Genomic DNA, 12813 nt, shown 5'->3' on the forward strand with positions numbered 1-12813 from the left:
GACGAGGACACCTGGGGACACGCTTCCGGCCGCTTGAGCTTGCGCACTGCGCCGGAGCTTCCCGGCTCCCGACGGCCGGGAGTCCCGCCTGCGGGGCTTTCTGCTCCGTGCCTTCCCTGCCTCTCCCACCGCAGCTGGGAGAAGCGTGTGCGTGTGATGTGAGTGTAAGTGAAGTCAGGTTTGCACGTGACAAAACAAAAATTGAACCTAAAATGAAATTACACCAAGGTGACGATGGGTGGCAGGTCAGGGAAAGAGAGGTTGCGCCATCTCGGAACCTCAACACTGACAAAGACCTTCGGATTCCCACCTGAAGGACCCGACCCGAGCCACCGCGTGTCCCGCCACCTGCGCCCCAGCGGTGCCCCCACCACGCATTGTGACCTCGGAGCAGCGCCGCCTGGCACCACGGCCCTGCAGGACCCCTGCGCCGCCCACTCGGGCCTCCAGGTCCCCATGCTCTAACCTCGAGCCCTTCCCTGGTCCCTCGACATCCCCCCGAGGTTGGCTCTCCAGGTGGTGTCCTCCCGCACTTGTCATGCCCGCACCCACTCTCGGCCGGAGTCGTGTCCAGGCCCTGAGGCTCCTCCGTCCCGACGGCAAGTCCCTGCGCCCCCAGAGCCCGGTCACCGTCTGCTCAGGGCAGGGCTGTCTCCGCCGGGAGGACCCCACACCGCACCTGGCCTTTTCTCCAAGCGCCTCCCATGTCACTGAAAGTTCCCCCCCAGACAGGAGGGGCTGCTCCTGGGCAGCCCTGGGGCTCTGGACAGGCTTTGAGGGCAGGCCCGATGCAGCCTCCCGTCATGTTCAGGGCACCTGTGCCGCTTCTCCCACGTGCGCGTCTCACTGGACGGGAACTGTGCTTGTCTCCTCCCCCAGCTCAGTTCTCGCCGAGGCGGGCAGCGCTGTGCGCACCCTGATGTGTGCACCCCAGGGTCTGCGTTAGAGCCGGCAGAGTCGTGCTCGGTGCGCGCTCCCCACGCGCAGCTACTGGAAAAGTGGGCTCACGGCGTTTCAAAGATTTAGTAGTACCGAAAAAAGGTAAGCTATCTCATTAGTACTTTTTAATTGATTGCATGTTGAAATGATAACATTTGGGATATATTGGGTTTTGTGAGATATGTTATTCAATTTAATTTACATCTTTGTATATTTTTAATGGGGTTGCTAGAAATTTAATTATGTAGTGACTTTCATTGGCGGCTCACCCTAGATTTTCCCTCCGCAGCGCTGTTCTGGTCATTGACAGTGACGGCCAGGAGCCCATTGCACGTGTGCCTCACCCTGAGAGATAGGTGTTACTGACTATGGTAAATTACAGTGTTTGAAAAGCAACAGGAGAGCAATGAGGAACTGTTTTGTTCCTGACTGTGGTGGTAGATACTCAAACATGTGATAAAATTGCATAGAACAAAATATATACAAACAAGTACAAGTGAAACAGGGAAATTGAAAAGAATGGGTCGGTTGTATGGATACCAGCATCCTGGGTGTGGCACTGCTACAGTTTTGCACGATGTTATCTTTCGAGAAACTGTACACAGGTATCTTTGTATCATTTCTGATACCTTCATGTGACTCCACATTATTTTAAAATAAAAAGATTAATTGCTCTTTTTCTTTTTTTCTTTTCTTTTTAGTAAAGGAAACCTAGAGATTACTATGGGGGGAAAAATTCAATGGGGGGAAAACAGCATGTTGCAAAACAGGATTAGGCTCCAATAACCACTTTTAACAGAATTATATGTAAACAAATATACAACTATACATGGCTGAATGTAGCATAGGAAGAGACCTTCAGAAGGATGTCCCCAAAGTGGTAGGAGAGCTTGCCTCCAGAGAGTAAAAATAGGGGAGTTTTAAAGGGAGGGCCTTCATGCTTTACATTATAGGCTTCTGAGTGTCATTGGCATTTTTTTTTCAAAGAGCGGAACTGGCCTTGTAATTTAAAAAATAATGAAATTGTAATGCACCAGGGAAATGTGGTATATGGATCTTTTTCAAAAACAAAGCAAAACAGTAAGCAGCCCTCTAATGTGGCTGTTTTTAAAATCCTGATTTTTCCTTTAAATGGAATTTGCCGAAAGCAGCATACACCAGCTACAGAGCACACTCCCTACTTCAAAACAAAAGTTAGGAACATTCCCAGACATTTCCAGTCCTGCCCCCTGCCCTTTTTGAAGTTATCGCTACTGGTATCAACAGGCCTGACATCAGCAGATGACGCCTGAGCTTGAAAATGCTCTCCCGTGGGCAACAAAGACTACTCCATTCGGCTTTGAGACCAAGCCGCATGTTGGGGAGCTGTGGCATCTGAGTTCCAAGTACATAAGTGTATACACAGGTATATGGTGGTTTTCGGCCTTCCAAAGCAGTTGCACACAAGTGCCTGCATTTAGCATTCTGTGCTACCTTCAGATGTAAAACCTCACTGCCTACCCCACTTTATAGCTAAGGAAACCGGCCAGGCCCACAGCAGGGAAGGGGCAGCGAGTGACTGTCAGGCCTTACCCCAGGGCCTTCCCGTTGGGCTTCAAGCTCTTCTCACTCCCACCGCCACCCCGTCCCACATGCTGCTCCAACGATGGAGAGCCCAGTCCTCTTTCTCTCTCTTGTTCAGGCCCAGACGAGAAAACTTGTCATTGTCATATTAAACTGGTTTGGCCTGTTACTTCTGTTATACTCTGGACTTGGCTTTTTCTTGTGCCCCTATTCGTGCTTGAAAGCTCAAAACCACTGGAAACCAAGATATGGGGGCTGATTTGGGCCTGTGTCCCCAGTGTGGGTTCATCCCAGGCACCAACATTCTGCTGACTCCATATGTAAGCATCGTTTAGCCACATCCTATTTCCAATTTGGAGCAGTGAAGGAGGTGGGGAACCCCTTTGGAACCCAGTGACACTTCATCTTAAGTACCCTCTGGGCAGGGGCCTCTCCTGGGCCCCCAGGCCCCCCTTGGTCAGGCACCAGGAACATTTTTTCTAGGACAGCAGCACAGCCCTGAGAAGGATGGGACAATTAGGTTTCCCCAGGGTGCTATATGGCACTTCAGGGGCCAGGAGCACGGGGGTCAGGAAGCTGGGGCTCTGGGTCCTCAGGGCTGAAGCCTGGCCTGAGAGAGCGAAGATTCAGACAAAGCTGCAGGTCACAAAGGAATGCCAGCCTGTGTCCAAATGCCCCATTCTGAAGGAGTGAGTGAGTGTGTGTGTGTGTGTGCGTGTGTGTGCGTGTGTGTGTGCGTGTGCGTGTGTGCGCGTGTGTGTGTGCGTGCATGTGTGCGCGTGTGCGTGTGTGCGCGTGTGCGCATGTGCGCATGTGTGCGCGTGCATGTGCGTGTGTGTGCGTGTGTGTGCGTGTGCATGTGTGTGTGTGTGTGTGCGTGTGTTTTCCCGGGGAATGACAGCTAACACTTACTGCTCCTGCAAAGGCAGGGAAATACTGCAGCCATGCCCTTCTGATGACGCCTGGCTCATTCCTTTGCCCAGCCAGGTGGTGTCCGCCGCCTCAGGCAGGGCACAGTGCTGAGTTCCGGGTGGGCACATATAACCCAGAGTGGAAAGGAGTGACGGCCAGTGGAGCAGCACTTGGAACTGAACCCCCAGCTGGTGGGGTCTTTGTAAACACCACCCCTGGAGCTGAGACACACAGGGTACCAGGAGGGAAGGAGTGAGCCAGCTTTAATGAGCGAAGCATTTGCACTGGAAAGTGTGTTACTCAGGTAAAGTGGCCAACGTTTCCTTTCTTTTAAGAGACTCTTAAATTCCAATTACTCTGCCCCCGAAGACCAGTTGAGGATAACCCCAACTGGAGGGAATTAATTTCCTTAGGAATTTCACTGTTGTAAGATTAATGGGGCCCCCTGCAGAGAAATAGTAAAACTGTAAGTACAGTAGATTGGCACCTGAAGGATACATATTTTCATTTCTGTTCTCAAGCTGCGATATCTTCTGGAGCTGCTATAAAAAGCATCAGTGAGCACCCGCATGTCTGCTGAGAACTTGCTAACAGCTCGCCGGGAGGAGTCAGCACAGTGCCAGTCCCCTGGGCTCTATCCACACAGCTGGCCGGGGGCCCACGGTCATGTCCAGGGGCTCAGTGACTGCTGGGCACCTGGGTGGGAAGGGCCCAAATGCCTTCCCGGAGCCCTGATGGGTGGACCAAAGCCCAGAGCAGAATCCCTGGACTAGGTTCTCCGAAGCCTACTTGCATCCCCACGCCCAGCCCTGCCACCAACCTTGGCACAGCAGTCACTGAGAGACCATCAACCTGGACGCAGAATGGGGGAACCGAGAGGTGGACAGTCTGCATCTTGCCCTCCAGAGCCCACCAGGGAATATCACCCCACTGTCCATTAGCTTTGGTAGCCCCAAGAATGGGCTTTGTGAAAGGTGCCTCACAAACCATGTGGACATAAACCGGATTCTAGGTCCTATCAAGCTACTAGCCCTTCTTCTTAGCCCATGGGCCAGCCTGACAGTTGAGATGCTCCAGCTGTCACCCTGATAGCGAGGACGACACAGGCTAGGGGAGTGGGAAGGCTGTGAGGGCCCCTCTGTCAGCCCGTAGGAGCCGGAACTTGGGCCGGCACAAGTCGGCCAAGTTTCTGTGTTGTCTTCCTTACCAGGAAGTGCTTTTACTGGGAGAACTCTACGTACATGCGGGATATAAAGGTGGTTTATGCTGTCATAGCTAGATGTTTGTGGCTTGTATTTTTGCTGTACTTGCTTGAAAAATAATGATTTTCAAAGGAAAAAAGAATTACATATCCAGTAAACTAAATAAGACTCATGTTTATGAAGGACCTCTGACAGCTCCTCAAATGTGAAAAAAGATCTCAAAGCAGTGAATGGACAATTTATGCTTAAGTTTATTTGTAAAACGGGTTTCAAGTCATACTTCATCTTGGCTCTGCCAATAAAAATACCTTCCATTTCTTTTCAGAAGTGTGTTATCTGAGGGTTTCACAGTAACCCAGTTTCCTTTAAGAAGATAAGACTACCTGGATAAGCGTTGGGTTGAGTGTTTTGCAGTTATCTGCACAGGGGAAAAAGCCTGTGACCACATCCCGTAAGGTACTCTCTAGAGGAAATGTAAAAAACGCAGTTCACAAATCTCAGTCCAGTAGTGCGATTTCCAAAAACTCTCATCAAAATAATTTTTAAACATGTTTTTAATTGTTTACAATTGATCAGGGAAAGGTTCATCTTGAGAGTTGACTGCCCATTTTCCATCCTACGTGAATTCTCATTTCCTCTCTGAGAATTCCTCACTGAGGACCAGACAGGGGGGACAGGTGAGGGCTGCAGTGCCAGTTTCCCGGCTGTAGGTGGCATCAGCCACCTCTTCAAGCTGGGAAGGGGCGTCCTTTGTTGAGCGCTTTTCTGTATTCAACCTGGAGGACACAATTCAGAATCTGCACAAACTGAAGATGTGTCTCTGGATTCTCTGCTGAGCCACCAAACACGTGTGCTTCCCCTTGACCTGCCAACACTTCACACCTTCTCCCTCCCTTCCCATTTCAGTCGGCTGTGTATTTGAGACCCTGTACAATTTACCAAGTCTGTACCATGTATGTGCAAGCATGCTGGCACGGGAGGGGTGCACCCTTATTGACCCAAAGGACCAGTTCCCCATGTGATCACCCAGATGCAGATTTGGGTGATTATCATTCTCAATCATTGTGTATGTTTATATGCAGCTGCACGGTATCTTGTCAGATGTTTTACAGGGAAACACTATGGTGTGTATGCCCGTACACCTGGAGTAAATTTTCTGCTCTTATTTGTAATTCTTGTTGCAAATTTGAGAAATTAAGGACCCAGATGAGTTTGCCTTGGTGTCACAAACACGATCTCTTATAAAACTCAGAGAGCGAAGAACTTGTCACCAGGCGAGCTACTTCAGGCTGTGTGGCTCCAAGAGCTCACATCTCAACAAGGTCCCTTCCGGACATGGGCCCCATGCACACGCTGCCTCGTGTGAGCTCAAGGGTCTTCTGTCCTGCTGACCTTGGCACTCTTTCACAGGCTGCTTTGGCATAGAGACGACACCTCAAGGAGTGGACGTCTGGAGTGTCCAGTGGGCACTCCAAGCAGACCTGGCCCTGCTCTGTGGAAGGGAGTCAGGGAACAGAGGTGTGGGAACACTGAGAGCGCACACATGCCCCTTAGAGACACAGCTAAGTTCTGGGGTCCAAGCTATGGCCAAAGGACAGAGTTGGTCTCCAGTTTTCTCCCACTGAGCAGGTGCCATCCCAGCCTGGAACGCTAATCGGTTTAACTTCAGTTAGATCGTGACCACCATAGTCTCCCTATGTTTGCCACAGTGCCTCAAAAGTGCCACAACGGCTCCTTTCCCATTCTCTGTGTCCTCTAAAACATGACGGTGGCATGTCCCCCGGGTGCAGGACAAAGGAACACCGAGTGTTGTTTCTTTCAATAATCTGAAATCTGTATTCTTGAGCCTCTTCCAGAGCTGTCTGGCCTGGGCTGTGTGATGCTGGTCACCACGGTGGCCACGTTAGAGTGCAGGTAGCAGAACAGAAGCTGTGTGATGCCAGCAGCCCCCGTGTGGTCAGCCGTGGGGCCTCCGTGCCCAGGGCTCAGCAGCTGCTCCCAGTGAGGCCAGGGGGCACTTCAGGAAGGTGGTGACAATAAAATAATCCTGGGCCATGTGACCGGTTTGGATTTGCTTCAAACTCTAAAAGGGTTCCCCCATTCAGACGGTCTGCAAACGGCCCTTCCCACCTCAGATTTCAATGGCTGGGATGATTCTTCTGTGGAATGATTGCTGATTTTAATTTCCTTCCTCTAGAACAAAACAAAAAAGGAAGGAGAAAAGCAAACCGCTGATGTTCAAAGGCCATGTAGCCCTGTTTGTCCGTAGGAAGTATATAAAATAAAGGGGCCGTAGTTCACGTTCTCATGATAGAGAAGCTACGGTTGAAACCTCCGTGCTCACTCCTGTCCTCTCCTCAAAGCCCAAATCTGCCGTGACTCCATTATTAGCCCAAGTTTACGTTAGTGTCTACTACCCGCTCATTCCTAGGACACACATCCACTTGGTTTTAATCAGAAGAAATACCTCATTTAAAAAGTTTGAGGCCAGTGTCACCTTAGACTTTCTAACTGGGATATATATTCCATTTTCAGCTCACATCTGTTGAACTGAGAAATGAGTGACAGGTGATACAATGGGGAAGAGACAGATGTGCGCTCCCTGAAATGGGTGACGCTTGGTGCCAGGGACCCAAGGGCCAGAGCGCTGCTGAGCCCCGTCTGGCTGAGGGCTGAGCGGGAAACCAAAGAGCTGCCGGTTCCAGGGAGGCCTTCGGCCATAGCCCCTCGTGGGAAGCCCAACATGGCCTCACCTTCTAAACTGCTGGGTTTTATTCCCGTTGTGTGTTTTCTCATTTCTGTAGATTCTGTATCACAGCTAGCGTGACTGGACGCCTCTTCAGGGTGCACTGTCAGTGGGTTCCTGGCCACCCGGTTTTCCCTCCCGTGAATCAGGTTATATCGTTCCTTACCCAGAAACAAGTTATTGCCCATTGCTGTATTAACCCTACAGAAACATGTCCTTTTATGATGGGACATAAAGATTAAAGAGCAGCGTTCTGGAATACCTGCTCACTAGAACAGCAGGAGAAAGCCGAATTCCAGACACGTCCCAAGGCCTGTCTATTCCTGTCTTTAAATGAAACATCCTGTTTTAAGGAATGGCCAGAAAATCTTTAACACTATTTAACAATCTCATTGGAGGGGGGTTTGTCTCTTATTTACCAGAAGACGTAGTATGTGAGTTTGCGTGCCTTTGGTTTTGTTTTATAATTTCAAGTAGTCAGAAAATATTGCATTCACTGGCAATCAATTTATTTTGACTGATAAAAAGGGGTTAATAAAAACCCCCTTAGAAATAAAAAAGGTGAATAGTAATATATCTTTCACGGTGCCTTCTTTCAGCAGTGCATAAAGAGAGCAAGCTTTTTTGCTTCCCCCCAATAAGTCTTCTCCCCTTATTTTCTATACCTAGTGAGTCGTTTATAATCCTTATTATTTCCAACCACACACTGATGCGGCATCAGTCATATTTCCACGTGCTGGGGTTTCTCTGTACTGTGTTGTGAGAGCTGAGAGGCAAAACACCCTATAACTTATGTGAAAATACATGCCAAAAATGGATTATCAAACATAACCGATGTGACTTCATACACTTGCTAATAAAAAATTTTAGGATGAAATATAAAACATGCTAAAATTTCAATCTGTTGTTGAAACATGGCGCAGCACAGAAAGTGCACTGGTGTCTGGTATTTAACAAACATTACCAAGACGTTAGAAGCAGGGATAAGTTAAAATGGGATACAGTTAATGCTTTCTGGCCGAAGCTAAAGCTATGGGCTTTAGAAGGCACACTTGCAGTTACTAATATTTTAGTAACCTAGGGAGAAAACGCAACACGACGGGCTCTCAGATCCCTGCCTTCTGGACATAGCCAGTGTTTAGTTACATTGGGGGTGGGTCAGGGCACAGGACCCAGTATCCTGTAAATCTCTCATTTGCACTGGTCATAAAGTCTTTCAATGGTAAATAATTATCTATTTTTGGTCATCCCTGAAGAGCATATTTACAAGGTCAGTAAATAATACAGGGCACTGGCTGAGATCACAAAGTTCACCATGTAGAGATATTTTGAAAGTTCAAACGCAGGGGGCTATTTTAGTTTTTGCCTTAATGAAGTATGCCTAGATCATTATAAGGATTACATTTAGAAAAATCTTACATTGAGTCTCGTCATAAAAAAATAAAACACCTGAGTGAAGATGACATTGGGACAAAACCATGACCCTCAGCAAAACGAACATGTGCTGCCTTGGCGGAGGGGGGACATCCTTGGGATCCTGTCCCCAGTGAGCAGACCATGCCGGTTCCCTGTACAACACACAGCTGAGAACCAGGTGTGGGCCCTGGAGACTGTCCTGAGCGGCCATGCTTCAGTAACATTTTGATCTGAACACAGAAATGTTAAGATGTAATCACAAAGACGAGAGGTGCCCCGGGGGGTAGCTTGTGCATTCATATTGTTTGGGTTCTCCTTAACATCCCGGGGATGTTACAGAGGTCTTTAGTTGACCACAGCCCAGACCAGACGGGGGTGTGCGAGGGGGCACCTCCCTTGAAGGCGCCATGGCTGGAGCAGAAGCTACACAGCTAACGGCTAAACTCATCCATCCACTAGTCTTGCCCTCTCTGGGCCCCTCGTCTGCTGGATGCTGGGAACACAGATTCTTAGGAGGACAAAGCCCTTGTCATTTCAAATGCAAAGGTGGGTGTTCAGAACAAAGACCACTGTTGCCCATGTATGACAGAGACTCACCTGGGGAAAGCCGCTCCAGGCCCTGCTCTCTCCAAACTTGCCCCTTAAAATTAAGGCCCTTGGGGTTCCCCGCCCCCCACTCTCCAACAGGCCCCTGGAGACTTGTCCTGTCAAATTAAGGCCCTTAGGGCAAATGGTGGTGCTAGAGCTTGTTTGTTTGCTTATTTTATCAAACTCATCATTTGCACAAAGACTGCAGCTTAGTAAGAGGAGCTCACAGGAGCCCAGGGCTGTTGGGCAGCAGAGGGGAGAAATGGACGCTTCTGAATCCAGGTGGGCCACTTCATCCTTTGGCAGCCCTGGGCATGACAGGTAGCATCTCTGAGTCTGTTTCTCTACCTGAACACGAAGGTAACCAGCAGCATCACTGTGAGGATCAAATGAAATCCAGGTGCAAAACGGGCTAGTAAAGTCTCTGCCATCCGTGGGCAGTTATGTCCTGAGTGCCAACTGCAGGCCTGGCTCTGTCCGGGGGACCAGCATTCTGGAGCGGGATACAGAACACCAGTCAGCAAGCGAGAGGTCCCACCTAGTGATGAGTACCCCGGAGCACTGGATCCATCGATGACACTTGGGTGGCTTCCACCTTTTGGCTGCTGTGAATGATGCTATGAAGCTGGGGTTCGAATCTCTGCTTACGGTTATTTTGTGTACATACTCAGAAGTGGAATGGTGGAATCACGGTAATTTTAGTATTTTGAGGAAATGCCAGTTTTTAAGTGGCCGCACCATTCTACATTCTCAACAGCAGTGTGCAAGGCTTCCAATTTCTCCACATTCTCGCTAACACTTTTGTTTTGTTTTTATAATGGGTATGCGGTTTTGATTTGTATTTCCCTAATGATTAGTGACGTTGAGCGTCTTTTCATGTGCTTATTGGTTATTTGTGTATCACCTTTGGTGAAATGTCTATTCCAGTCCTTTGTATACTTTTCACCCATGTTGTTTATCTGTTTTTGAGTTGTAGGTGGCCTTTATGTATCCTGGATATTAACGCCTTATTAGATATATTATTTGCAAATATTTACTCCATTTTGTGTGTTGCCTTTCCACTGTGTTGATAGTGTCCTGTGATACACAAGTCTTTAATTTTCAAATAGTCCAATTATCTATATTTTCTTTTGTTGACTGTGTTTTTGGTATCTTATGCTAGAATCCAATGTCATGAAGCTTTCCCTATGTTTTCTTCTAATAGTTAATGTATTTATTTTAATAAATCATGTTTCCCCAAAAATAAGACTGGGTCTAATATTAAGTTTTGCTCTGAACGACGCATTAGGGCTTATGTTCAGGGGATGTCATCCTGAAAAATCATGCTAGGGCTTATTTTTGGGGAAACACAATATTAAAATAACGAGCACTTTAATCTCTCATTTCATAGATGTTTTACATTAGTTTTAAAGGTTTTAAACTTTTAGATAGTAAGAATTTAAATAAATATATGGGGTAAATAGTAGGAGAGGTTTAGTGTACACGTTGTGGTAGTACCCAAATGACTGATGTTTGGTAAACAGTGTGCTAAGCTACACTGCATCCTTCTAAATATACCAATTGCTGTATGCAATGTTAAAGGAAAAAGTATTCAGGATACTTGTTAAAAAATGGTAAGGCCGACTTTATTCGGGGACTGTCACAAAAGTAGAGACTCCTATAATGGGTTTTGGAGTAGGGGGAAAGGTTGGGCTCAACTCTGAATAGCAGGACAAGTGGGACAAGCCAAGGAGCATGGAGAGATGGGGTGGGGGGCAGTGGTGGAAAATCACTAAGAGCAAACATCGGAGGTAAGAGGGGATTCTGACTAACTGACCTAACGGGACTCTTGCTGAAGGTGGGCCGGGGTGATGAGACATCTCCTGGGGGATGCCGGAGGGGGAGGAAGCCCAGCAGATAGCGACGGCGGGGGGTTCTAGCTAAGGTGACTTAGCAGGATTCTTGCTACAACAGGCCCTTGCAGAGATGAACATGGGAGCCCCGAGTCAAGGCCTACTTGAGAAGAGAATTCAGGGGAGCCTGTGTAGTTTATCGAGGAGAGTGTCTGTTACCAGGTCAGGGGCTAAGCTTCGCCCCCTCCAACCCCATTATCCAGTGGTTATCCCCAGCAGAGGTAACAGTACAGTTCACAATAGTATCGTGTTTTCAATCCTGAAATACAAAAATTTTAAAACTTAGGTTATCCCTAAGTTTGGAGCAAACTCATGTGAACGAATATGAGCAGTTACAGCCTTTATATCTATCTCACTTAGGGTGACTATTTGTGAACATTCACACATTTTTTGCAGCAGAAATATTATGTTTGATTATAGGGTGTTTTCCCAGACCCTGCTGGACATGTATCATAGTTATATGTATACTACCCCTCAGAGTTACATTTGTGTACGCGCACAGTGAGCACTTAAAAAATCTACTCTTAGCAACTTTCATGCACACAGCACAGTATTAACTAATCAGCATGCTGTTTGTTATGTGGACCCTGAGAAAGCTGATACCTACTAAGAAAGGCTCTTGGTGGCTAACAGGGTTCCAATTGAAAAGCAGATCCTAGCAGCCTTTCGCAACAGGGCCCTCTCACTCAAACTGCACTTCTGGGAGAAGCCTGTACTAAGCCCCTGCCTGAACTATGTTCTTGCCCTCTTGAGCCAGCCCTTATAAAGGAGTTCCTGGAACTGCATCTCAACCAGTAGGACTGAGATTTCCCCATCCAATCAGAGCTGAGCAGCTATAGCTCCATCATATTCACTAACCAATAAGAATAGTTTTTTTTGTTTTGTTTTTTTACCAAATTGTGAGAAATTGGAGTCCTCATTTTCATGAGGACAGACCAATCATGGACCCGTGGTGGGGACTTCTCTCTACACCAGCTCCCCTGTGGCTGGGGGAAAGCATTTCCCAACTTCTGGAGAGGTCTTTGAGCTGTTTGCACTGAATAATTTCCTTCTTCATAGTCTCCCAAATCAGGGATTCCTGCTGGTGTTGAACTGGCGTCAATTTAGCGTTGGTTGACAATGACACGCCCAGAACTTATTCATGTTGTAACTTGAGGACCCACAAGGGTGTCTGATACAGCAATGTGAACTAGTTGTGGGAGTGTTAGTCCTGGGAGTACTGCTCGTCGTAATACACCACTTTTTGAATACTTAGTTTGTGTCAGGCATTGTCCAAAGTATTTCATATGTAAACGCGTCATTTACTCCCCACGATACCGAGTCATTAGCTTCTATCAATGAAAAAAGGTAGATTAGCTACTTAATTTGCCGAACATCATGTAGCAAGCAGCCCAGGTGAGAGGGCGTGTTCACAATTCCACCAGGTGAAGAACGGGCCTTTGTAATAACGAGCCTTCCACTAGCGCCACGGGAAACTCGAGAGGGACGAGACTTCGGAGCCGGGCGGGCGGCTGGCTGTTCGCTGCTTCCGAAGCTCCTGTCGTCTGGGCCTGGG

At 48.0% G+C, this 12813-nt stretch overlaps 1 long non-coding RNA gene across 1 annotated transcript; it reads left to right on the forward strand.

Annotated features, from left to right (window-relative positions):
* The first annotated feature begins 13 nt into the window (after positions 1 to 13).
* Positions 14 to 4939, forward strand: LOC308508427. Its single transcript, XR_013995025.1, has 4 exons — positions 14 to 164; positions 880 to 1041; positions 3486 to 3718; positions 3936 to 4939. It is a non-coding gene; the product is annotated as an uncharacterized lncRNA (long non-coding RNA).
* Positions 4940 to 12813: the final 7874 nt, after the last annotated feature.

Source organism: Rhinolophus hipposideros (genome assembly GCF_964194185.1).
Source record: "Rhinolophus hipposideros genome assembly, chromosome: 15".
Classification (NCBI taxonomy): domain Eukaryota; kingdom Metazoa; phylum Chordata; class Mammalia; order Chiroptera; family Rhinolophidae; genus Rhinolophus; species Rhinolophus hipposideros.